The sequence below is a fragment of the Pan troglodytes genome, chromosome 7 (genome assembly GCF_028858775.2).
Source record: "Pan troglodytes isolate AG18354 chromosome 7, NHGRI_mPanTro3-v2.0_pri, whole genome shotgun sequence".
Taxonomy (NCBI): domain Eukaryota; kingdom Metazoa; phylum Chordata; class Mammalia; order Primates; family Hominidae; genus Pan; species Pan troglodytes.
In genome coordinates this window covers 88,446,930-88,474,589 of record NC_072405.2, presented here as the reverse complement: position 1 = coordinate 88,474,589, position 27,660 = coordinate 88,446,930, and the positions used below count along the sequence as shown (strand labels likewise).

Sequence of the window (27,660 nt, the reverse complement as noted above, 5' to 3'; positions counted from 1 at the left end):
TAAAATCCAGATTTCTGGGCTAATCTACACCTATGGAATCAATATTTCTGGAGGATGAGGCTTTGTCATTTACATTTTAAATGGATGCATTTAAAACTGATTGGACTAGATGGTGTCCGAGCTTTTTCCTTACTTAACAAATTCTATGCTGCTGGCTCTTATGTGAATACTGATAATAAACTGCTTACAGGCTGGGCATCATGGATCATGCCTGTAATCCCAGCTATTTGGGAGGCCAAGGCAGGAGGATCACTTGAGCTCAGGAGGTTGAGACCAGCTTGGGCAACATAGTGAGAACCTGTTTCTATGTAAAAAAATTAAATTAAAAAATGTACTTACAGAATACTCATAATGAACTTTATTATTGTAAGAATAATAACTTTTGACTGTATAGCAGCATTTTTAACTTTTCAAAGTGTTTTCCTATTTTCCTATATATAACCCCCCAGAGGGGGGCAGGGGAGGTCTCATTACCTCCATTTTAGAGATGTAATAAAGTCCCCGAAGCTTAATGACTTGTGCCAACTACATCATAACTTAGTGGTCAGGAGTCAGGACTGGCACGCAGGTCTTCTGACCTCATTTCACTGTACATTTGGTGTTCTAAGATCCAAGACACAAGAGGAAGCTTTATTAAAGTGTCCTTTAAAAATGGACTTGAGCCGAAATCAGCGCCTTCCAAGCTTCTCCACATGCTGTTGAGTGTGCTGTGCATTTGCTCCTGAGAGACGAAAGCACAGATAAAGATGCCCTGCACACTGGGAGAGAAATGGGAATCTTCAAAACAAAGGAATCTCATTCCTCTTCTGTTCATCCCCTTCAATTTTCTGATCCTTTCCCTCCACTCCCTCTTTCTTGTAAAGACTTAAACTCTGAAATAATTATATGAAATTAAGTCAGTAAAAGCCAGGCTCGTTTCCTTAAGATTGATGTGTTAACATTTGGGGCAGTTTTCTCAGGACTCAGGGAGACGATTATTTCTGAGGTTGGCTGCGGGAAGCTTCCTCTTCTCTAGGGAGGGGTGAGGTTCCCTCCCAGGACACCTCCCTCCGTGACACAGCCTAACTGTTAGCAGAAGTTCATTTAAAAAGTTGGTTGATTTTTTTAAGTGCTGGAGACTTTTCTCCTTTTAATTCCGGTCATAACTACCCACTGTCCAAAAAAAGGAGACACAGCAGGCTCTAAACTCTCTCTGAGACTGAATGCAAATTGAGTGTCTGGGAGTCTGAGGGAGGTGCGGGAAACACTTTCCAGCTCCACTGTCCTGTTTTTATCTGTAGATCAAGATAAGCGAGCGGGTGGATTGTTAGCAAAAAGGAATCTCTTCATGCAAATTATAATTCTCTTAAAAAAAAATAAGCATGAAGGTGTGACCCTGCCTGTCACTTATCAATCTGTGCAGTAAAACTAATGGAAGGTTGGAAGACTGGGATCCTTTGCATTGGAAAATGGCTTGAGTGCCCGTGCTGAAGCCACGCTGAATTTCCCGTGTTCCTGCAGCAGCCTGGGAGGAGACCGGCAGGGTCACATTCTAGTGGTGCCTGCCTGCCCTGACACATCATTTCTAATTATGACGCCTTTGTAAACCCCTTCCCTTTTGCTTCATAGGGCTTGTAAAAGGTACCCGCAAACCTCTGCCTTCCTGTGCCTCTCTGCCCCGAGGTAGAAATCCTCCTCTTGCAGGAAGTGCAAAGCAAAGTTCAAAGCTTTCTTAGTCAAAAGAAAGTGCGCCTGATCCAGGATAACATGATTAGGCAACAATTAGACCAGAAAAAAAAAAAAAAGCCAGGGCCCTGCATCACTGGCCAGTGCTGGCCTTCTGCAATCTCTGCTCTTCTAAAAGATACTTATTATTTCCTTGTTCAGTATGAAGATGCAAACCCAAATTGAATACCATTTAGGGTCAAAGCCACAAGCAGCTTTGGGCTGTCAAGGGATGGAGAGCTCTGATGAGTCTGTGATGGAATGTCCCCACCAAACACAGAGGCTAAGGGATGGAGCTTAAGAGAGGGATGACAAAGAAAGGAAGCAAGGGTCCACAGACCCAGGGCAGGCCCTGTCGCTCTGGTGACTTTCTGAATGACCGCCAGACTTGTTTCCCCGCTATAAGACAAGCCCAGTTCAACCCACGTTAAAAGGGGGTTAAAAGAGGTCATAAATCTTTCTGGGCACTGAAGATCCATGGAAAACGTGGCCTGATGTCTCTGACATCTGTTTTGGGTTCTCAGCCTCAGCTGGCCCCACTGCCCTTTCTCCTGCGATAACTCACAGGCCCCATTCAGGCCACCGAGTGGCAGGTATAGAGTGTCTCCCCTCGGAGTACTGGGGATGAGGGGTGAGCGTCCGGGCAGCAGGCGAGCCCCCAAGGCTGGCCTGCTGACACCGTAAGTCTATACCCAGGGGCTGGTGGAGGGGAGGCTGTGGGATTGATGGTGTAAATGGGCAGCACACACAGCCTGCAGAGGGGAGGCCGGCGGTGGGTGGGAGAGCGCTGGCTGAGGTTGGTCACACGGAGATTGAATTTCAGCTGAATTAGATCAGAGCTGTGGGAAACAGCACCTCCTTCACACACACAGCCGGTCTCATAGGAAGATGTGGGAGGGCGGCTGGGGAGACAGAGGCAGGCAGCTGCGATGAAATACCGAAGTCCGCTCACAGCAGCTAACAGCTAACTTAATTACTCTACTACCTCTCCCCAGCGCACTGGCCAGAATTCACAGACCCCAGGGTTTTAGACTGAAACGCTCCATGGTGCCAGGGAAAGATGGGGTGGTCAGCATTTAAAACACACCATGGTTTGGGAGTGAGGCTGCGTGTGTCTCTAAAGGAGGAAAAGCGTGATTATGAAAGTACAGGAAAGGCAGGGAACTTTTAGATCCACAGCTGCAGAAGGCAAACTCCGGAAAGGACTTACGTGGCTTTCACTGCTACCTTTAGGGTTTGATGTTTTATAGCATTTTATTAACATGCAACGCAAGCTCTCAATACCATAACTGTGTTCGCTGCTGCTGCTGCTAGGAACTGTTCCTCTAATCCCCTTTCTCTGCTTAATAACCTGACGCCATTTCAGTGACCCAGAATACCAGCTTTTCTTGGGAGGCCTTGGAGGAGTGGAAAATTGGGAGAAAGTTTTAGAATTAAAATGGGAACACTTGCAGTCCTATTAAAAAGGGCAAGAAGTCAGCTGCTTTGAAATCCACCCCCTCAGCAGGGGTGGGGAAAGCCTTTCCAGGAGACAGTGGGAACACATTTGTTCCCTAAGCTGGCACCAGAGTGGCTTTCTCCAGGGCAGCCAGGGCCTGGCATTCTGTATACGCCATTTGAATCAGGGAGCCTTCAAATGATCCTTTTTTCTCTTCCTGTCACTCAACAACAGGCTGGCGGCAAAAATTTCTACGGCAGTTTCTCTTGAACCAGGCAGAAAACAACCCCTGAGGCTGCTCGGTGCTCCCTAGTCTCCTGGTTTGCATTGCACATCCATTTTGAGCCTGCTGCTACTGATGAGAAAATGACCTCAAACAACTGCTCACTAAAGGTCCCATGTCGTCACGATGCCGGGGGCTTTCTGCATAGCGCTCCGCTTCTCGGACTGAGCAGCTTCTGGAGTTTTGTACAATGCCTGGGCCTGAGGAAACCTGCCAGGATATTCCTGGTAGGATGAATGATCATCCCCCTGTAACAGACAGAGACACCCAGAGCAGAGACAGAGTCCACACTGTGGGATCTGACTTAATGTTTGAATTCTTAGGAGCTCACCACTTCATTGGATTTCTCATGATTGAAAAAAAGAGACCACTAGAATCTGGATGAGATGAGAATTTAGGTGCTGTTTTAGATTCTCCTAGATTAGGTGGATACCCAAAAGAGTGTGTGGAAAAACTGCAGGGAGGGCCGGGCGCGGTGGCTCATCCCTGTAATCCCAGCACTTCAGGAGGACGAGGCGGGCGGATCATCTGAGGTCAGGAGTTCGAGACCAGCCTGACCAACATGGAGAAACCCCATCTCTACTAAAAATACAAAAGTACCCGGGCATGGTGGCACATGCCTGTAATCCCAGCTACTCTGGAAGGCTGAGGCAGGAGAATCGCTTGAACCCAGGAGGTGGAGGTTGCAGTGAGCCAAGATCGCACCATTGCACTCCAGCCTGGGCAACAAGAGTGAAACTCGGTCTCAAAAAAAAAAAAAAAAAAAAAAAAAAAACCTGCAGGGAGTCTGAGTCCTCTGAAATGGGATGAAAAATTTATATGTAAAAATTGGGTATATTTCCTCCAGCCCCAGGAAGAGAGCCCTGTGTATTCTGTTGAACAGATCTGCTGATTTTCAAGATTCCAAGACTCCTCCAGACTTAAGAACTACTGTTTTATATTAAATATTTTGCAAAGGTAATTTTAAGAGGGAGCATTGGTTTCCCTCAATCACGGGCTCTGCAAAGTACAATGCGCTGTCTACTGTATACTTTGCCACATGGAGCCTGGCTGCTTGACTCATGTAACTCAACGTAAACAGTAACTGGGAGAGGACACACACGAGCAGGCAGGGTATGCCCACAGGGTCACTGCTGGACATGGCTATGCTGCAGCTAGCGTATGGCTCTCCCTTGGATGGATCTATTCTGTTAATACCTCTGTCCCAGAATGTGTAGTCCCAAAGTGGTGCTCTGGGAGGACGTATTAATGAAAAGAAAGAGCATAAATGAGAACCTTAAAGAGTTTACAGGGTTCAGGCTTGATAAACCTCTTGGGTAAGAAAGGTAGGTAGATATAGAGCAAGATTTGCATCCATCACATTGGGAAGAATGTACACTGGCCTGTGGGTACAAACCCCTTTCTGCCAGGTAGGGAATGTTCTTGGGGGAAAGGTGGTTGTCATAATACATCTTAAACAATAACAAAGATAACAGAATCCCATAGTTTCCCTTTCTGGAGTTGATGTTTGGATGCAAATTACAGGCATGTTTTGCCTTAAACAAATCCAGTGTTAGGCCGGCGCAGTGGCTCATGTCTGTAATCCCAACACTTTAGGAGGCCAAAGCAGGCAGATTGCTTGAGCTCAGGAGTTCAAGACCAGCCTGGGCAACATGGCAAAATCCTGTCTCCACAAAAAAATACAAAAATCAGACCAGGCACGGTGGCTCGTGCCTGTAATCCCAGCACTTTGGGAGGCCAAGGCAGGTGGATCACAAGGTCAGGAGTTCAAGACCAGCCTGGCTAACATGGTGAAACCCTGTCTCTACTAAAAATACAAAATTTGCTGGGTGTGGTGGCACACACGTGTAATCCCAGCTACTTGGGAGGCTGAGGCATGAGAATTGCTTCAACCCAGGAGACAGAGGTTGCAGTGAGCCAAGATTATGCCATCGCACTCTAGCCTGGGCAACAAGAGCGGAAACTCCATCTCAAAAAAAGAAAAGAAAAGAAAATCCAGTGTTGATGAGTTGATTTCCCAAAGCAGATGAACTGGGAAGTTGGGTGTGGTGATTATTTACATTAAATAGTAGCTACTGGTGGTCGGTGTGGTGGCTTACACCTGTAATCCCAGCACTTTGGGAGGCCGAGGTGGGCAGATCACGAGGTCAGGATATCAAGACCATCCTGGCTAACACGGTGAAACCCCGACGCTACTAAAAATACAAAAAAAATTAGCCAAGCGTGGTGGCGGACGCCTGTAGTCCCAGCTACTCGGGAGGCTGAGGCAGGATAATGGCGTGAATCCGGGAGGCGGAGCTTGCAGTGAGCTGAGATTGCGTCACTGCACTCCAGCCTGGGTGACAGATCGAGACACCGTCACACACACACACACACACACAAAAATTAAATAAATAGTAGCTACTGGCTGGGCACGGTGGCTCACACCTGTAATCCCAGCACCATGGGAGTTGGAGGCGGCTGATTGCTTGAGGCCAGGAGTTCAAGACCAGCCTGGGCAACATGGTAAAACCCTGTCTCTACAAAAAAAAAAAAAAAAACAAAAAAAAAAAAAACTAGCCAGGCATGGTGGTGTGCACCTATAGTCCCAGCTACTCAGGAGGCTAAGATGGGAGGATCACTTGAGCCTAAGGAGGCTGAGGCTGCAGTGAGCTCTGATCGTGCCACTGCACTCTAGTCTAGATGACAGAGTGAGACCTTGTCTCAAAAAAAAAAAAAAAGGAAAAGAAAAGAAAAAAAGTAGTGTAGCTACCACTGATGCAGGACCCACATGAGCAGAGAGTTATATACTTTATCTCGAGCAATTCTTCTGACAACACAGTGAAATGGGTACTATTTCCCCCATTTTTCAGATGAGGAACTTAAGGTTTAGAGAGCTTAAGCTCCTTCCTGAGGATTACTTTTCTACCAAGTGCCAGAGAGAACCAGCACTGAAAGCCAGATCAGTCTACCTCCAAAGACTATGCTCTTAAATTCTCCATTAGTCAGCTCCTCAGTGCAGTGGGATTTGATGCTTTACCAGAAATATCAAGACCCTAAATGCATCTTAAACACAATTTGATTTTCAAAGGTAGAAAAAAAAAGGAATGAAGTTTGACCAAGTGCCTATTGTATCCAGATAGTATGTCAGGGGATATGACTATGTCATTTGGTAAAAAATTAAATTTTATAAAATATTCAATTCTTGTGGAATATCTTCAAAATACACTTGTCAGTTAAAGTTAGGTACACACATGCAAATCATCCCCCTCAAGTAGTCTCACAAACTAGCCAAAACTTTCCCAGGGCAGAGGGCAGATTTTGCTCCCTATTTTATCCCCTTTGTGCATGGAATATTTGTCTTAGGCTGATAAATAATTAATAAATTAGTGCGTAAAAATATGAACCTATTTTGAGGACAGCTATCAGAAAGCCTTATTTCTTAAAATGGAAGTGGCTCACCCTGGCAACCAGACATGGAGATATGGGGATTGCTCAATATACACCCAAAGTAGGTCTTATGCAGAAGACTAAGAAAGATGAGAGCGAAAATAAGACAAGGATATGGAGATATTGTTTTTGAAACTTGAAAAACTATACTTTGTTTTTCTAATGTTTAATTGTTCCTATTCAGATTGGGGAAATTAAAAGCTCTTACTAGTTCAAAGTTTTACCCGATGAACATTACACCTACCCCTTTCAGAGATCTCAATGAATGAGTCCGTCTGTGATTTTTTTCAGCACTGTGATCTGAAAGATATCCAAACATAACATCCCCCTCCTACCCCAGCCCCCTCAGTGCATGTGTGTTTGGTAAACGTTAATGTGCCTGGGGTCTTTGGTATTGGGAAGTTAACATTCATTTTTTTGGTTGGAAATGCAAATAGTTCATCAAAATGTAATGCTTTTGGTGAACCAGAGATTGAAAGAATGAACCAATTCTGAGGACAGTAATCATGGACTTGATTTGCAGCTTAAGAAAGGTCATTTCTGCTGAGTAGTATCCTGAAGCAAATACTACCAAGGGACGCTATGGACTTTCTAGACTCGATATTCTTAAAACTATGGATAAACATACCTCTTGAGAAATGCAGGTATTCACATGCAAAGAGAGGTTTGGTACATATGCTATCTTTTTTTTTTTTTTCTTGAGACAGGGTCTTACTTTATTGCCTAGACTGGAGTGTAGTGGCACAGTCATAGCTCACTGCAGCCTCAGCCTCCCTAAGTGTTGAGATTACAGATGTGAGCCACTGCGCCTGGCCTGCCGATACTATCTTAAGGGTGCTTGCAGGCCTCTGGTGTGGTCAGATCTCATGGGTTGTAAAGTCATAAATAAGTTAACTGCTCCATGTTTCTAGCTGAATCTCTGTCTGCCCTTATGTCTTTAGGCCAATAGCAGAGAGCGGTAGCCTTGGGAAGAGGAAATAATCACTGGGCTCAGAGTTCTTCACTGCCTGCTCCACACATTACAATTCAGTATCCCAATTAGATTGTTCCAGGGACACTCCCTCCCTTCTTTCCTTCCTTCCACTGACTCATTCATCCATTCATTCAACAAACATTGATGGAGCCCCTCCTATGGCCTTATAGCAGCCCCCATCCGGTGAGAGGAAACACACAAGTAAGCCCTTAGAGTCCAGTGTGCAATCGAGGGTTAGAGCTGTGCACAGCTTTTGGAAGAGCAGAGTGGAGGGACACCTGGCTGTTGGCAGTCAGGGACAAGGAGATTTTCCTAGAGGAAGGGAGCTTGAGCTGAGCCTTTAAACTCTTTTTTTTTTTTTTTTTGAGACAGATTCTCACTCTGTTGCCCAGACTGGGGTATAGTGGTGTCATCTCGGCTCACCCCAACCTCTGCCTCCTCAGCCTCCTGAATAATTGGGATTACAGGCATGCGCCACTACCGCCCAGCTAATTTTTGTATTTTTAGTAGAGACAGGGTTCACCATGTTGGCCAGCCTTGTCTTGAACTCCTGACCTCAAATGATCCACCCACCTCGGCTTCCTAAAGTGTTGGGATTACAGGCGTGAGCCACTGCACCCAGCCTGAGCTGAGCCTTTAAGAATACAAGAAAAGTTTGCTAGGAAGAAAAGAAATGGTAAAGCTGTCCAGGCTCTCACACCATGTGTGAAAGCATGGGTGTGGGGGTAGAGAGGAGAAGTAGGCAGGGGAAATTGTGGCAGAGGCCAAGAAGGGAAGTAACCCTGCTTGGACTCCAGGCTGTGTGCAGAGCTATGATGGGAGATAAGGTCAGATAAGAATAACAATTGCTAACATTTATTGAACACCTGCTATTTTCCAGGCACTGTTCTAATGGATTTATGTGTTTTGACTTAGTTAATCATGGCAACAGCCTTATGAGGTGTATATAAATATTACTACTGTTTTTCAGATTCACAGGGAGATCAAGTATTTTGCCCAAGAGCACACAGCTAGAGAGTGGAGAAGTCCGGATTCAACCCAGACAGATTGACTCCAGAGCGTGTGCTATTCGTGGCTATGCCAGAATGCCCTGATGGCCTCAGGTTTGCCTTGCCAACTGACAAAGGCGACTGTTTCCTACCCATTGGCTCAGGTTAGAGGTTACCATGACTGTGGAGACAGTTTTCTCGTGCCATTCTCTCCTTCCTTAGACCACAGGGAATGAAGCTGCACACACTGTTTAATACAGAAAGCCAACATAGAGGGTAGGAACCATATTGGTTTTATTCATCAATGTAAATTCAGTACCAAGCCCAGTGCCTGGTACACAGTAAGCACTCACTGAATATTTATGGAAGAAACAATAAATGAATTCACTGATTTTTATCTATTAATTATATGGAAGTGAATTCAGACTTCTTCAGGGTTATGCTTACCTTTACTTTTGAGATGTAAATTAAGAAAAACGAGATTCCACTAAAACCTTGTCACATATATATATTTGGAAATCTGTGAAATGGTCAACCCCAAACCAAAATTTACATAAGATTAACTTATTACTTTCAAATTTACAACCAATGGATTGTGGTGTGTGTGTGTGTGTGTGCACGTGTGTTCCATTTGTAGCATGTGTAGTTGCTTTATCTAATATGTACATTCTCTAATTCACAGATGGTTCCAGCTTCCTACCCTTCCAGTTAAAATAAACAAAAATGAGGGTCTTGAGTGTCTATGATTTTCATAAGATCTATGGCGTTTCTTCTGCAGATGATCAACAGTTGTCTGCCTTGGACTTTGGAGTTCCCAAGAACTAGGTAGGTAATGGAATTAGGTCACACTGACATCCAGGGATGGAATTTGCCCAGTGACATTAATGCATTGATTGCTTCCTATATATTTCAGTGTCATAAACAAAGTTGCTCTTTCCTTTGCAAGAAGAAAAGAGCAAGGTGGAAACAGAGAAGTGTGTCTTCTGTTTGGTCAGCAAGGCAGGAAAGGCCTTGTGTGCTCTGTCCGTCAACACTGATAAGCTGTGACATCGGGAGGCTGGGAGGATCCCCAGCTGTTCCACCTACACTGGGTCCCAGGGCGCGTGATCCTGCTCAGGAAGCAAGGGGAGCTCAAACAGGGAAAGATGAGCACCATGAACACAAATAGTCTACTCGGAGTTTCTTAAATTATTTACGTATCCATATATTTGACTTCAAGAGACCTTTATTTTCTGGGTTTCTTCCTTGTAGCTCAAAGAGTATGTGTTTTGAACATTTCATGTGGTGCAGCCCCTCTACAAAAGCCTTCCTCCAAAAGAGTCAAAATCTTAAGGAATCTAGCAAAACTAGAACAAGATGCATCATAATTGGTTTCTATAAATTAAGAAACAATTGATTTTTAATTTCTTAAGTATATTTGTGGTTAAGTATAATAGTATTTGGTGCATTTTATTCCATTGTGAAGAGTATTAATGATTATAACTAAAAAGTTTTATGTGCTTTACGATTTCAAATGCCTCCTACAAAGTTTATATTTGTTCATTTGGTTCTCTTTAGCCCTCTCTGAAATGAAGAAAACTATCACTATCCTACTTTTACAGATGAGGAGACTGGAGTTCAGGGAACATACTAGGCTAAGGGTTTTGCCTTAGAGGCAGCCTGTGAAAAGTAAAGGAGCAAGAAGTTGAACCTAGTTCAAGTTCCAAAACCCATTCTCCTCTTATCCACTCAATGGATAAATCAAGAAAAGTGAGAAACTTATTCTTGAATGTCCAACACAGGCTAGGTAATTTTACACATACGATTTCATTTAGAAACTACAGGTCAGGTACTATTATCAGGGATAGAGAAATTAAGATTCCAAGAGGACCAATAACTTAACAAATGCTTGGTAAATGATTGAGCCCTTTTAGTGAAAAATAACAGGTAATTCTAGGAAAAAAGATGTTCTTGAACTAGATCAGCTTACTGAAATTTGTTAGGAGTGCAACCCTAGGCAGAATATCTCACAAAAGGAAGCTTATGTGTAAAAAGTGGAGTTCGGTTGGGTTTTTTTTTTTTTTTTCTATTCTGAGGAATATTTTCTTTTCCTTTTCAGAAAATCCAGGTCAGGAACTGTATCTTTGCTCAGCCACCTGCAAACAGACTTGAGAACAATGTAAACCACCCTCTGCAGGATATTGATTCTGATGGAGTAAATGTTGATTAAGCAGAATGGTGTTTTTTTTTTTTAACTGGAGGAATTCCAGATCTTTCCTTAGGCCTGTCTCTCCAGGGAAATGAGCTCTAGCCTTAAAAATCTACAGAAAACCTGAGTAAGAATGAAGATTTATGATGGGAGACGCTGGGCGGAAGACGGCTGGCTATCTGGTGGGCTATCTAGAAGCTCATCTTTGTGTTATTAGAGAAACACTCCCGCTCTTGACAGGATATGCTCTGCTTATCACATAATCTTCTCAAGTTTCATTCCCATTCTGCTTACAAATGCCCCAAATATAAAGAGATGCATTTCATCAAGACAGCCTTTTAAGAGGCAGTTGATCCCAGCTGTTGCCGTCTATCTTAAACACCTACCTTTTCACCCTAGTGTGGAGTTTACATGTCGATAAGGGATGTAAAAAAGGGAACTTGAGAAATCTCAGCAGAGGAAAAACACCGAGCCTGTCTCTGGGGATTGGAGTAGGAGTAAAGAGCTCAGGAAGCTCTAAGTTCCAGAACACCCCTCCTTTTCAGAGAGGAGCCCTGGGGCGATGCTGGCCTGCCCCAGGCCTTGAGCTGATCTCAAATACCAGGGACTGGAAACCGTTTTCCAGGCACATAAGCTGAGGAATTCATTGCCTGCTACTTTGGCATTTTCTTGTCAAGAACTGGTGGTAAAATAGTAGTGAAAGATGCAGGTAGGAACAGGAGAGCCAGACCTGGAAGGTTTTGGCTCACCCATGGACCCTCCGTCCTGGCATTACCCATGCTCATCTGTGATGAATTCTCAATACCTGATTTCATGACACACATATGTAGACCTGGGATGCATTCCCAGACGGCCAAGTGGGATATGCTGGCAAATGACCTGTGAGTTTTCTCTCACTCCTGAGTCTGCAAGCTCAGAAAGCCAGGGGCTCTTGGAGGTTGCTAAGTCCAGAAGACTTTTATGCAGAATACCGAGGGAGGAGGTTAGAATTAAGTATTAAGTGGGCAAAACAGGAGGGGTCATTTCAGAGTCCTGCTTGGGTCCTGGTGCAGCCTGTTGTAGCTGATAGGGGTGGAGGCAGGGAGGTATCTCCTTTGTTGAAGAAATAAGCCTGTGACTGTGAATCCAGTCTGCTCCCTCCTAAAGACTGGGCTGCAGTGTTTGAAGTCGTAACTGGTGTGTTTCGGGAAGCTGGCTGCATCAGGTTCCCATTAGCCCAGGCAGCCGCACCAGTGGGTTCACACCATGACATGGTAACAATTAAGCCTTCTGCTACTGGTCCTTACCCTGGGGTGAGGCTCTTTTCTTTTTTACCAATGTGACTTAAAGTTGCCCTGGTTTCCTTGTGGCTCGATTTCCTGCAGATTCCCGTTACTTTATGTCTAATCTTCTGAGACCACTCATTAGACCACACAAATTGTAACAATTGTCTCCAGCACACAGATCCTGTTCCAGACCCTCAGTGTACCTAGGAAAAAGACTATCTCTCTGAAACGTGAGAGTTACTTCCTGTGTAAATAGACGAATTCCAAAAAATCAGAGGAAAAATATTAGGGAAAATAAACTAATTATACTCCCATACCCTGAGGCATTCTAAAATTATTTTCTTCCTTTAAAAAAAAAAGCAGTGGGTTAGAACAATTATTTCCATTTTCAGTGATGAGAGAGATGATACATGTACAAATGACTGTAGTATGAAGCAGAAAAACGAAAAGATATCATTAAATTCTATGGTTTTTCCAAGCAAGAAAAATATTTCTTTATAGAGAATAAGCCTGATCAGAGAAATTGCCATTTGAGCTGAAACTTGAAAAATAGGTGGAATTTGGATATATAGAAGTTGGCGGAAAGAAGAAAGAAGCATTTAGGAGAGGGAACAAAAGCAACAAAAATGTGGGCATTTTCATAGGACTTACTGTAGCTTAAGCACTGATAGACGCTGTGGGAAGTAAAATAATGTATAGATGCCTCTCGATTTACAACGAAGTTACGTCCTGATAAGTCTATTGTAAGATGAAAATATTGTAAGATGAAAATGCATTTAGGCGATGGGCACGGTGGTTTATGCCTGTAATCCCAGCACTTTGGGAGGCTGAAGGGGGCAGATCACCTGAGGTCAGCAGTTCAAGACCAGCCTGGCCAATATGGTGAAACCCCATCTCTGCTAAAAATACAAAAATTAGCTGGGTGTGGTGGCGCATGCTTGTAATCCCAGCTACTCAGGAGGCTGAGGCAGGAGAATCGCTTAAACCTGGGAGGCGGAGGTTGCAGTGAGCCGAGATCACGCCACTGACTCCAGCCTGGGCTACAGAGAAAGACTCTGTCTCAAAAAAACCCAAAAAACAAAAAACAAAAACAAAAAGAATGCATTTAATACACCTACTCTACTGAGTATTATAGCTTAGCCTAGCGTACCTTAAACATGTTCAGAACACTTCCATTAGCCCATACTTGGGCAAAATCATCTGGCAATGCAGTGCACTGTATAGTGTCAGTTGCTTACCCTCGTGGTCCTGTGGCTTCCTGGCAGCTGTGGCTTACTGCCCAGCATCGAGAAAGAGAATCACACTGCTTTCTACTGAATGTATATTCCTTTTGTACCATTGTAAAGTTGAAAAATCTTAAGTTGAACCATTGTAAGTTGGGGACTATCTATAAGACATAGGTCCTGCCTTCAAGAGGCCTTCATTTGAATTGAAGTGATAAAACAAACACAGGATAGAAATAACTTAGAGAACAATGTAAGACATGTATGACCTTAAATCACTGCAGACCTAGGTAACATTTAATTGTGGTATGTAGGTGATAATAAATATGATTTCAAGTAGGGAGTTGTCAAAGTTTGGTGAAATAGCAAGACCAGATTTGAGGGGGGTGATGTTTAGTTAGATGCTTAGGGCTGAAGGAAAGTCATTAAAACAAAGGAGAAAGTGAATGAATTGAGAATAAGGCAGGCCACATGCTGCAGACTAGTGGTTCTCCAGCTCCAGCGTGCATCAGACTCATCCAGAGAACTCGTTAATAACATACATGTCCCTGAGCTCCACAGCAGACTTTCTGATTTAGTAGGTCTGGTATGAGGTGTGATGAGTTGCATTCTGGCAAGCTCCCTAGTGATGCTGGTGCACCTGGTCTGGAAACTCACACTTTGTGAACTGCTGTGGACAGATCAGCATGCCCAGAGCACAAGCATTTACTTGGGGGAAATAGTGGGAAATCAAACTGTACAAGGGAAGTCCACCAGAGAAGTATTAAAAATCAGTTTGCTGTTAACTCTCTTCATTTTCCTGATTGTTGATTCCTCATCTGAACAAAACCATAAACACTCTTGACTTTTTCTATTCCCAAATGGCTTCTTGGTTTAGCATGAATTACTGAGAAAGAAGAAAATCATGGTTTTATGCCTCCAGAAGAAACTACCATGGTTAAAGCTGGATATCATTTCAGAAGACAGGTTCCATGAATCCCTCTGCAAGATGCATGTTCTTAAATAGCTTTACCCCTTCCAGGAAGTGTGATCTGTTATGGGACTGGTGTTAAGGAGCTTTACACATTGAACAGCCACTGTCAGAGCCAACCCCCTTAAAACCCAAGTATTAAAAACACCAACCAAAGAGACATAGCAAAATGATGCACTATTTCTTTGCTTTCCTAAGAGATCCACATCACTTATTATCTCAAATGTTTTATAAATAGCAGTTATAACCCTTATTACATTATCTTTTCGCTTTTGCATATTTAAATAAAAACTTATCATTGTTTCCCCCTATTTTTACAGAAAAAAGAAGTAATCTGATGGGGGAAAGATGTCCAAACTTGAAAACTTTTTAAAAATGTCTTTATTCTGTTTGAAGTAAAACAACCTCATAATCTTCTTTCTACTCCATGGGGTTTTTAAAATGAGTTTCTCCTGGAGTTTGTTAGCTTGATGGAGGTGGAAATGTTTTACTGTAGACAGTTTCTTACAAGTGTTTAAAGATCAAGCTGTAATATCATATAGTCTGTAGACAGAAATGTGCAGTGCACTTTCCAAAATTTTCTTCAGTCCTTTGACTATTAAAGATAAGAGTTGCGTAGTATGCAAATGACAGTGATTAGAGAATATCGCAATATACACAGTTAATAGCATGATTCATATTTATGAAGTACTAATTTCATATAAATACCAAAAATATATACTGATGATACTGTTCAAATTTTGAATTGAGCAAATAAAACTAGCTAGGAAGAGAATTTATTTTATAACAATGAACCACATTTATCATTTATTATCTTTTCTCATGATTTAATGGGTGAAGGATAACTAAAGTAAATAACTTTTAAGGTATTTCTTTATGTAGAAATAAATGACATATTTCAGTTCCATAATGAAATTAGAACTGATACGGTTTGGCTGCGTCCCCACCCAAATCTCATCTTGAATCATAGTTCCCATAATCACCACATGTCATGGGAGGGACCCAGTGGGAGGTAATTGAATCAGGGGGGCAGTTTTTCCCATGCTGTTCTTGAGACAGTGAATAAGTCTCATGAGAGCGGATGGTTTTATAAAGGGCAGTTCTCCTGCACATGCTCTCTTGTCTGCTGCCATGTAAGAAGTGCCTTTGCTCCTCTTTTGCCTTCAGCTATGAGATTGTGAGACCTCCCCAGCCATGTGGAACTGTGAGTCCATTAAATCTCTTTTTCTTTACAAATTACCAAGTCTTGGGTGTTTCTTCCTGCCAGTATGAACATTAACTAATACAGGGACTAAAGGTGCTCATTGCAGTGCTTAGAAAGGGAATTTTGCAGCACAGGTGAGAGATAAGAAACTGTTACATGCGTTGAGAGCTGGACAGGAATTTTCAGGGGCTGGGTTGATTGTGGCACCTGCCTGGAAACCCATAGTTGCTTAATGACAGGGTGAGGCCAGAATCCTGGATTTGTCAGAATTGCTGACTCCTTCACTGGGACCCTCTCTAGACTATACTAAGGAGCAGCTTCTTTTTAGAAGAGAAATTTTTTTTGCTAAATTTATCTCAGATTTATTACGTACTGACATTTATTACCTCCCTTACACATTAAGCATCTTAGTAAAAAATAACATCTTGAGTGAAAATAAATTGAATACAATAAAGAAAATTTGATTTATCCTCTAACCCAATATCAAAGATGATGTTTTGCTGGGCGCGGTGGCTCATGCCTGTAATCCCAGCACTTTGGGAGGCCAAGGCGGGCGGATCACCTGAGGTTGGGAGTTCGAGACCACCCTGACCAACATGGAGAAACCCCATCTCTGCTAAAAATACAAAATTAGCCAGGTGTGGTGGCACATGCCTGTAATCCCAGCTACTCGGGAGGCTGAGGCAGGAGAATGGCTTGAACCCGGGAGGCGGAGTTTGCAGTGAGCTGAGATCGCGCCACTGCACTCCAGCCTGGCAACAAGAGTGAAACTCCATCTCAGAAACAAAAACAGAAACAAAAACAAACAAACAAAAAAACAAAGATGGTGTTTTAATTTTGTTTTCCTTGGCCATGTGTATTTTTCTGTGAAGAAAATTTATTTAATTGAGATTAGGTTTCCTTTTTTTTTGAGAAAGAGTCTCACTCTGTCACCCAGGCTGGAGTGCAGTGTCCTGATCTCTCTGGTCACTGCAACCTCCACCTCTCAGGCTATAGCGATTCTCCTGCCTCACTCTCCTGAGCAGCTGTGCTCAGGATCACAGGCACCCGCCATGATGCCCGGATAATTTTTGTATTTTTAGTAGAGATGGGGTTTCACCAGGTTAGTCAGGCTGGTCTTGAACTCCTGGCATCAAATGATCTGCCTGCCCACCTTGGCCTCCCAAGACCTGGGATTACAGACAGACTTGCGCCACCGTGCCTGGCCAGGTTTCCATTTGTTTTTGACGTACGGCACTTATTTTCAGTCTCATGTTAGTGCATTTGTATATTATGTTTGTGAGCTGCAGACATGGGGTTCTCCAGCATAATACATAAAGTTGTTAGTGCAACCCATGTCAGGTATCTGTCTGAAGGAAGAAGACTAGATTTTAAATAAATATATCAGTTGATTCATTCAATGACTGCACTTGCTTTCTGTACTCGCGTGGGGAGAACATACTCATATTTTACACTGTATTGCTCAAAAGTCTTCTAGAACCCCTCCAGTATTTGTCCTCAAGCTAGCTGTTGAGTTTCCTCAAAAATCTGGTCTCATGATTTTATTGTAATTTTATTTATTTTTGAGACAGGGTCTTGCTCTGTCTCCCAGGCTTGAGTGGAGTGGCGTGATCATGGCTCACTGCTGCCTCAACCTCCTGGGCTCAAGCGATTCTCTAACCTCAGCCCCCTGAGTAGATGGGACCGCAGGTGTGCACCACCATGCTTGGCTAATTTTTAGTTTTTATGTAGAGGTAGGTCTTGCTATGTTGCCCAGGTTGGTCTCAACCTCCTGGCCTCAAGTGATCCTCCCACGTTGGCCTCCCAAAATGCTGGGATTACAGGCGTGAGCCACTGCACTCAGCCTTGTCATTTTATTCTTGACCAAAAATACATTACTCAGTTTGGTCAGCTACTTCATTTATCAAACAATGCCTTTTTTTTTTTTTTTTTTTTTTTTTTTTTTTTTGAGACGGAGTCTCGCTCTGTCGCCCAGGCTGGAGTGCAGTGGCGCGATCTCGGCTCACTGCAAGCTCCGCCTCCCGGGTTCACGCCATTCTCCTGCCTCAGCCTCCCGAGTAGCTGGGACTACAGGCGCCCGCTACCACGCCCGGCTAATTTTTTGTATTTTTAGTAGAGACGGGGTTTCACTGTGTTAGCCAGGATGGTCTCGATCTCCTGACCTCGTGATCCGCCCGCCTCGGCCTCCCAAAGTGCTGGGATTACAGGCGTGAGCCACCGCGCCCGGCCCAAACAATGCCTTTTAAACCTTTTTTATTTTAAGTTCCAGGGTACATGTGCAGGATGTGAAGGTTCGTTACATAGGTAAACAAGGGCCATGGTGGTTTGCTGCAGTTATCAACCCATCACCTAGGTATTAAGCCCAGCATGCATTAGCTATTTTACCTAATGCTCTCCCTTCCCCTTCTCCCTTCCAGGAGGTGTGTTGTTCCCCTCCTTGTGTCCATATGTTCTCATTGTTCAGCTCCCACTTATAAGTGAGAACATGTGGTGTTTGGTTTACCGTTCCTGTGTTAGTTTGCTGAGGATTATGGTGTCTAGCTTCATCCATGTCTCTGCAAAGGACATGATCTTTTTCCTTTTTATGGCTGCATAGTATTCCATGGTGTATATGTACCACACTTTCTTTATCCACCTTATCATTGATGGGCATTTGGGTTGATTCCATGTTTTTGCTATTGTGAATAGTGCTGCAATGAACATATGTGTGCATGTATCTTTGTAATAGAATGATTTATATTCCTTTGGGTCTGTACCCAGTAATGGCATTGCTGGGTCAAATGATATTTCTGGTTCTAGATCTTTGAGGAATCACCACACGGTCTTCCACAATGACTGAACTAATTTACATTCTCACCAACAGTGTAAGTGTTCCTATTTCTCTGCAACATTGCCAGCCATCTCTTGTTTCTTGACTTCTTGCGGTTTGTTTTGTTTTGTTTTGTTTTGAGACAGAGTCTTGCTGTGTCACCCAGACTGGAGTGTAGTGGCACGAACTCGGCTCACTGCAACCTCTGCCTCCCAGGTTCAAGCGATTCTCCTGCCTCAGCCTCCTGAGTAGCTGGGATTACAGGCATGCGCCACCATGCCTGGCTAATTTTTATATTTTTGGTAGAGACAGGATTTTGCCACATTGGCCAGGCTGGTCTCCAACTCCTGGCCTCAAGTGATCCACTTGCCTTGGCCTACCAAAGTGCTGGGATTTTAGGCATGAGCCACTGCACCCAGCAGTGTTTCTTGACTTTTTAATAATTTCCATTCTGACTGGCGTGAAATGGCATCTCATTGTGGTTTTGATTTGCATTTCTCTAATGATCAGTTATGTTGAGCTTTTTTTTCATATGTTTCTTGGCCACATGAATGTCTTCTTTTGAGAATTGTCTGTTCATGGCCTTTGCCCACTTTTCAATGTTTTTTTTTTCTTGTAAATTTGTTTAAGTTCCTTGTAGGTTCTGGATACTAGATCTTTGTCAGATGGATAGATTGCAAAAATTTTCTCCCACTTTGTAGGTTGCCTGTTTGCTCTGATGATACTTTCTTTTGCTGTGCAGAAGCTCTTTAGTTTAATTAGATCCCATTTGTCAATTTTTTGCTTTTGTTGCAATTGCTTTTGGCAATTTCGTCATGAAACCTTAGCCCGTGCCTATGTACTGAATGGTATTGCCTAGATTTTCCTCTAGGGTTTCTATAGTTTTGGGTTTTACATTTAAGTTTTTAATCCATCTTGAGTTAATTTTTGTATAAGGTGTAGTATGGAAGGGGTCCAGTTTCAATTTTCTGCATATGGCTAGCCAGTTTTCCCAACACCATTTATTAAATAAGGAATCCCTTCCTCATTGTTTTCTGTTAAAAGAAAAACTTCAGCCGAATCAAACAATGCTTACTGGTTTTTGTTTTTTTCCAAAAATCAAATCCATCAACTTCAAATCTACACAGAAAGAATAATGATAGGCTGGCTGGGTGTGGTGGCTCTTGCCTGTAATCCCAGCACTTTGAGAGGCCAAGGCGGGTGGATCACTTGAGGCCAGAAGTTTGAGACCAGCCTGGCCAACATGGCAAAAACCTATCCTCTACTAAAAATACAAGTGTTAGCAGGGTATGGTGGCACGGGCCTGTAGTCCCAGCTATTAGGGAGGCTGAGGTGGGAAGATCACCTGAGCCTGTGAGGTGGAGGTTGTAGTGAGCTGAGATTATGCCACTGTGCTCCATCCTAGGTGACAGAGTGAGACTCTGTCAAAAAAAAAAAAAGAAAGAATGATGATATGGCACAACTGAGGAGATGTGAAGGAAAGTGCCAAGAGAAGATAAAAAAATATTGGGGATAACAGCTGCATCCTTGGAAGAGATGTAGCCTCCCAAGAAGACTCCAAGAAATAAATGTGGCTTCCCAAGAAGAACTTACATATTGGCCACATAAGTTCTGGTATTTGTGTAAAAAGGTACATTCCCTACTAGTCATGCCTTGCCCATGATGTCTTCTCAAAGGCTGATCATGAAAGTTGCCACAGAACAAAATTCTGCCCATGCTTCATTTGCTTAGAAGTCTTCATTTAAAGTATCTGAAGCCAGGTGTGGTGGTTCACGCCTGTAATCCCGGCACGTTGGGAGACCGAGGAGCGTGGATTGCTTGAGCCCAGGAGTTTGAGAACAGCCTGGGCAACACGGCAAAACCCTGTCTCTACAAAAAATACAAAAATTAGCTGGGTGTGGTGGTGGTGTGTGCCTGTCATCTCAGCTACTCAAGAGGCTGAAGTGGGAGGATTAATTGAGCCTGAGAGGTTAAGGCTGTGACGAACAGTGGTGTTTCCACTGCACTCCAGCCTGGGTGACAGGAGACTCTGTCTCAAATAGAAATAAATAAATATAAAACATCAGAGCCTGGGCAACATAGTGAGATCCTGTTGCTAAAAAAAAAAAAAAAAAAAAAAAAAAAAAATTAGCCAGGCATGGTGGCATGCGCCTCTAGTTCTACCTACTCAGGAGGCTGAAATAGGAGGATCACTCAAGCCCAGGAGCCCAGGTTACAGTGATTTATGATCTTGCCTGTGAAGAGCTACTGCACTGCAGCCTGGGCAACAGAGCACGACCCCGTCTCCAAAAAATATATAAATATTTTTAAAAATCTATACAAAAAGATAAAAAGGAAAGCTCTAGTAAGGAACTGACAATGGCTATTGGAATGGGATCCTTCTCAGTCCTAGAAACCCTCCCTGTTTCTCCTAAGCCTTCACTTCCTTACTCTATTCACGTCCCTAGCCTGGTTCTCCTGCTCAGTCCCTTCAACATCTCTCCTAACTCTTGGTTCTCTGATCTCCTTGACTTTGCCCCACACCCAGCCCCCGCTGATTCCCATGACCAGCTGCCTTCTCCACCCCCCCACCTCTGCTGTGGAGCTTTCCTAGACAGAATTGTGCTGCGTGTAGGTGGTGACTCTTCTGCTGTCATTTTCTTGTCCTTAGTATCTCTTCAAATCCCCAAACTTGACAACTACCCTCAGGTCTCCCACTCTGCCACCTCCGCTTGCATTGCATGTCACAGAAAGAAATAAACATTAAAAAAAAAAAGGAAGGAAAAAGAAGAAAAAGAAAACAAAACAAACAAAAAAACAAGGCCTGCGGCCTTCGGTGTTGCAGCACCTGCATCTCCTAATCTCTTCCCTTTAGCCCTCCTACACTTTCACATCCGAAGGCGTCCTGCATTCTTTCCAGTGCTGACCTCACTGCCCCAAACTCTCCCCGCCCTAAGCAGGCACTAAATCCTAGGCCTCTACTCTCCTCCACGACCTTTCTTTGCCAACTATCTTCTTTCCTGTCTTCACTATTTTCCTCCTTCCTCCCTTTGACCTACTTATAATTTCTTTTTTCTTTCTTTCTTCTTTTTTTTGAAATGGAGTCTCGCTCTGTCGCCCAGGCTGGAGTGCAGTGGCACAATCTTGGCTCACTGCAACCTCTCCCTCCCAGGTTCAAGCAATTCCCTGCCTCAGCCTCCTGAGTAGCTGGGATTACGGGCACCTGCCACCACGCCTGGCTAATTTTTGTATTTTTAGTAGAGATGGGATTTCACCATCTTGGCCAGGCTGGTCTTGAACTCCTGACCTCATGATCCACCTGCCTCAGCCTCCCGAAGTGCTGGCATTACAGGTGTGAGTCACCGCGCCCGACCTTCACTTACAATTTCTAATCTTCCCCCTCTTCAAAGATAAAAGCAACTTCCTTCACCTTCCCTTTCTTCTCAGGCTGCTGTGCTAGTTCTGTCCTTTTGATTCTGCCTATGTGTCTTGAAAAAGGAGCTGCACTTGCTTGTTGTGCACCGTTTGCTCCACACAGCCTCAATCTATGTCCACCCGCTGCTTGACCACACTTGGTCTCAGTTACAGAATCAATGAGGGAGAACCACCCGGGCGTGCATCCGGCTGTCCACCTTGCTAGATGTACAGCCCTGGACAAGTTACCTCCCTCTCTGTGCCCCAGCCTCCTCATCTGAAAAATGGGGATAATGATACTTTTGCTTCTTAATCAACATAATAATGAAATAATAACAGAATGATAATTTGATTAGATTCTGGTAAGGTTAATACATAAGAGGAGGTGCAAAGAGAGTGAACTAATAATAGACAAAAATAAAAAAGGATTCATTCCATCTCTCTGGAACGCCCTTATCTCCCATCTGATACCCAGTAGGTCCCAGTGAGTCATTCTCATCCCAGTTTACAATCGCCTTCTTCCTCAGGTCTCTCCTGACTGTCCACCTCCACCGACGTGAATGGTCTCTTTATCCCTGGTACTTAGGGAATTTAACCTTAGTGCTTCTCACGTGGTGCTGTCTTTGCCCTATCTTGCTCAGCAGTTAGTCATAAGCGTGTCCCATGTCCTCCACATCCCTGTGACATCTCGCAGGCCAAGGGTCTGTTTTACTTGTATAGTAGTGTGCTAGAGCAGCCATCACAAAGGACCACAGGCTGGGTGGCAAAAATTAATTTTTTCACAGTTCTGGAGGCTACAAATCTGAGATTAAGGTGTTGGCAGGGCTGCTTTCTCCCGTGGCCTCTCTCCTTGGCTACAGATGGCCGTCTTCTCCCTGCATCTTCACATCATCTTCCCTTTGTGTTTGCCTGTGTCCTAATCACCTCTTCTTATAAGCACACAGTCAGACGGGATTAGGGCACACCTGTATGACCTCATTTTCACTAAACTATCTTTTTTTTTTTTTTTGAGACAGAGTCTGGCTCTGTTGCCCAGGGTGGAGTACAGTGGTATGATCTTGACTTGCTGCAACCTCCACCTCCTGAGTTCAAGTGATTCTCCTGCCTTAGCCTCCCAAGTAGCTGGGATTATAGGTGCCAGCCACCATGCCCAGCTAATTTTTGTGTTTTTAGTAGAGACAGGGTTTCCCCATGTTGGCCAGCCTGGTCTCGAACTCCTGACCTCAGGAGTTCGCCCACCTCGGCCTCCCAAAGTGCTGGGAATACAGGGGTGAGCCACCGTGCCCGGTCTTACTTAACTATCTTTTTAAAGACTCTTTTTGGCCAGGCTCAGTGGCTCACGCCTGTAATCCCAGCACTTTGAGAGGACGAGATGGGCAGATCACGAGGTCAGGAGTTCAAGAACAGCCTGGCCAGCATGGTGAAACTTCATCTCTACTAAAAATACAAAAATTAGCTGGGCATGGTGGCGCACGCCTGTAATCCCAGCTACTCAGGAGGGTGAGGCAGGAGAATCGCTTGAACCCAGGAGGCGAAGGTTGCAGTGAGCCAAGATTGCGCCACTGTACTCCAGCTTGAGCGACAGAGTGAGACTCCATATCAAAAAACAAACAAACAAAACAAAAACAAAAAAACTCTTTTTTCCCAAATACAGTCACATTCTGAGGTACTAGGAGGTTAGGACATTGGCAGATGAATTTGCTGGGGGTGGTGTCACAGTCCAGCCCACAACACTTATTTTTGATAGCACACAGTATGTAACATGGTGCCAGCCACATTTGTGTCCTTAATTAATTAAACAACCTGGGAAGAAACCAGGGAAGGGGAAACAAGTCAGGAAGTAGAGAAAACTAATCCCTAAAATCTGTTTCCCATACGATCTTGGGGAAATAGTGGAGAAAGCAAGAGAGGTTATTCTTCACCTCTAATGTTTTCCTTTCAGTCACACATCCTCATACAACAGGATTATTTCATTAGACTTGGGTTTCCTTCTGCTTGCAAAATGATACCCCTGGGAAGGATGACATAATAAAAAGACAAAATGGAGCAAGGCAGATTCTGCTTTTGTTGCTCACAACGATGATACCTTTGTGGCCTGGCACATAGTACATGTTAGTGATTGTTGGTTTTACTCTTATTGTTATTACCATGGCCATGATTATTATGGATTCTAAGCTCTATGAAGACAATGATATTTATTTTTTCATTGCTGTACTCTCTGGCCTCACACAGTTCTTAGTAAAAAGTAGAAGCTCAACATATTTGTTAAATAAATGGACATAACCTCTGAGGTTCTCTTTCCTCATCTCTAAAAAGAACTAATATTTATTGAGCAATTACTATATGTGAGGTCTGATGCTACCTGTTTTAGATGGATTATTTTATTTAATCCTCATAGCAATCGTGTGAGGTAAGTACTGTTTTTATTCCCAGTTTTCAGATGAAGAAAGTGAGGCAAAGAGAGTTAAGTAACTGGTCAAGGTCACACAATTAACAAGCTGTGAGCTCTGACTTTGTTGTGCTCAAACCTGAAGTACTAACCAATATATTATATTGCCTCCATTTCTATAAAGAGGATAAAAATTCCCACCTCACAGGCTTGTTGAGAGGAATTAATGGGAATTTGTAAAGTGTCTAATATGCAGTAGGAGCTCAATCAATGTCAAACCCTCCACTTCACTCTGCACAACTTATGTTACTGTGTAGACAAGTGCTGTGGGATCTGTCCTCTAACTAAAACCTCTCCCCAAATCCTCTATTAACCCAAGCAACCTGCAGCTGCTGCCCCATTTTTCTTGCTTCCCTTCATAGCGAAATTACTCTGTACTGAAGAGATGTCTGTACTTCCTTTCCTCATCTCCCGTTTGGTCTTGATCCCAGAAAAATGAGACTTCTGCTTCTCCTCTCTTCTGAAACTGCTCTTAGCAAGATAACCAAATACACCCAACAAGTTCAATCCAACAGCTCTTTCCTGTTTCCTTTTTTTTTAACCTCATAGCATCATTCAACAGAGCCAATCACTCCCTCTTTCTTAAAGCTTCTTCTCAAAACTCCCTGATTTTGTTTTACTTCCCTGGATGCTCCTTCTTTGTCCCCTTTGCTAGTTCTGTTACCTCTGTTCTAAGTCTAAATGTTGAAGTATCAAAGTATCCCAGGCCTCAACATATATATATATATATATATATATATATATATATATATATATATTTTTTTTTTTTTTTTTTTTTTTTTTTTTTTTGAGACAGGTTCTTGCTCTGTCTCCTGGGCTGGAAGATAGTGGTATGATCATGGCTCATTGCAGTCTTGAACTCTTGGGCTCAAGCTCTCCTCCTGCCTCAGCCTCAGGAGTAGCTGGGACTACAGGTATGCACCACCACACCCAGCTAATTATTATTTATTTTTTGTAGAGACAGCATCTCACTATATTGCCCAGGCTGGTCTCCAGCTGCTGGCTTCAAGCAGTCCTCCCCACTCAGCCTCCCAAAGTGCTGGGATTACAGGAATGAGCCACTGCACCTGGCCTCAACTTCTTTATCTATATTCTCCAGCCAGGAAATCACATCCAGACCCATGACTTAAATGGCATCTGTATGTGGATGGTTCCAAATGTCTGTCTCCAGCCCTCATTTCTCCCTGCAGCTTCAGATTCATGTATCCAGCTTCCCATATGACACTGCCACTTGAAATTGTAATGGGCATCTCAGACATCACATAAAATACAATTGATTCAGCATTCCCTTCCTTTTCCCAACCTGGACCTCCTACATTCTTCCCCACTCATGCAGTGGCTCCATCTTCCACACAGTTTTTCAGAACAAAGATCCAGGAGTCACCTGTATCTCCCTTATTCTACATTTGCTCCATCAATGAGTCCTGTTGAAGGGTTTACTGCCAAAACATATCTCAAATCTATCTATCTCAAATCTCCTCCTTGGTATTAAAATAAAATTCAGAGTTTTGGGTAGGTGTAGAGGGTTTCCCAAGGTCCATCCCCCTCCCTCTAGGGCCTTCACCATGGTTGAAATCCCCCTCATTCATGGTGCTTCAGGCACATCTTCTCTGTTCCTTGAACATGGTTGACCTATTTCTGTCTAAGGGCCTTCGCAGTTGCTATTCTTTGTGCCTGAAATTCTTTTCCCCAGATCTTTACATGGCTGGCTGCTTTTTATCATTTAGGTCTCAACTAAAATGTCATCTCCTCAGAGAAGACTTCCATAATCACATTGGTTAAAGTAGCTTTTTTTTTTTCTTTTGAGCTAGAGGCTCGCTCTGTCTCCCAGGCTGGAGTGCAATGGTGTGATCTCGGCTCACGGCAACCTCTGCCTCCTGGGTTCAAGCTATTCTCCTACTTCAGCCTCCTGAGTAGCTGGGATTACAGGCACGTGCCACCATGCCCAGCTAATTTTTGTATTTTTAGTAGAGACGGGGTTTCACTATGTTGGCCAGGCTGGCCTCGAACTCATGACCTCGTGATCTGCCCACCTCAGCCCCCCAAAGTGCTGGGATTACAGTCGTGAGGCACCACGACCGGCCTAAAGTGGCTTCTGACCCACAGCTGTACATCTCTCTAGTAGTTAGTAAAGTGTTTGGCTGCAAATAAGAACAAACTTAACAAAGGCCTAAATGGATGGAGCCTTATTTGTCTCAAACTGATGAAGATGTCCAGGGTAGTTAGGTGAAGGCTCTGCAGGGCTCAATAGTGACAGCAGGGATGCAGCCTCCTTCTTGCTTCCTACTCTGTGGTAGTCATTAACATCATGACATTCTTCCATGTGATGATCACTCCATGATTGCAAGATAGCTGCTGTGCCTCTGGGTATTATATCTTTGTTTCAAACAAGGAGAAGGGAGAGTTTAAAGGATCAAAGTCTTTTCTTATGTGGCTCTGGCTCTGCATTTTATTGGGCAGGAAAGTGCTCCTCAGGGTATTTTGTTTGGAGCCATGGATTTGTGTCAGGCTGCTACTCTCTTAGCAGTAAGGGAGGTTGGGGAAACAAGCATTTCACCTTTCTGGCATGTACTCTAGAAACTGCAAGGGACAAGGGGGATGTGAATGACATAGGCCAGCAAATCCCAGCCACCTTTTGTGTCAGATTGTTCTGCGTAATTTTTTTCATCAAATTTGTTTTTTATAATTTTTTCATAAAATTTAGCTTTTAATTTTTTTTTGGAGACAGGATCTTGCTCTGTTGCCCAGGCTGGAGTGCATTGGCACCATCTTAGCTTCACCTCCCGGGCTCAAGCAATAACCTTCACCTTCACCTCCTGGGCTCATAACCTTCACCTCCCAGGCTCAATCAATCCTCCCGCCTCAGCCTCCAGAGTAGCTGGGACTACAGGTGTGCACCACCATTCTTAGCTAATTTTTTCATTTTTGTTGTTGGGGGGGGGGGTCTCACTATGTTGCTAGGGCTTGTCTTGAACTCCCGGGCTCAAGTGGTCCTCCCATTTTGGTCTCCCAAGTGCTGGGATTACAAGCATGAGCCACCACATCAGGCCCAAAGTTATGATTATGTGAAATTATCTTACTATTTAACTGTTTTCTTACCTATGGAATGCTCTTATTTATGGTAAGCTACAGAAGAATAGAATACAGAAGAATCTCTTTTGTTTGAGGCTGTGACCAGAAGTCCCTGGCACATAGTAGGCATTCTATAACCATTTGTTGATTTTCAGATAAACAAGTGAACAAACAAAAGAGAAAATGTGCCTCCATGTTGCAAATAGATTTCTGTAATACACAATACATCCACAAAGCACTAGATAATCAAAGTTTAATTATGAACATCCTA

At 43.6% G+C, this 27,660-nt stretch overlaps 1 long non-coding RNA gene across 2 annotated transcripts; it reads left to right on the top strand.

Moving 5' to 3' along the window:
- The first annotated feature begins 252 nt into the window (after window positions 1–252).
- LOC104007655 (uncharacterized) lies at window positions 253–17,183 on the top strand. 2 transcript variants are annotated; one of them, XR_010159615.1, is made up of 3 exons: window positions 253–4,382; window positions 8,798–8,980; window positions 9,499–17,183. It is a non-coding gene; the product is annotated as an uncharacterized LOC104007655 (long non-coding RNA). The 2 variants fall into 2 exon arrangements; XR_010159616.1 differs by having other exon boundaries at window positions 253–8,980; window positions 9,499–9,641; window positions 10,915–17,183.
- The last annotated feature ends 10,477 nt before the right edge of the window (window positions 17,184–27,660 follow it).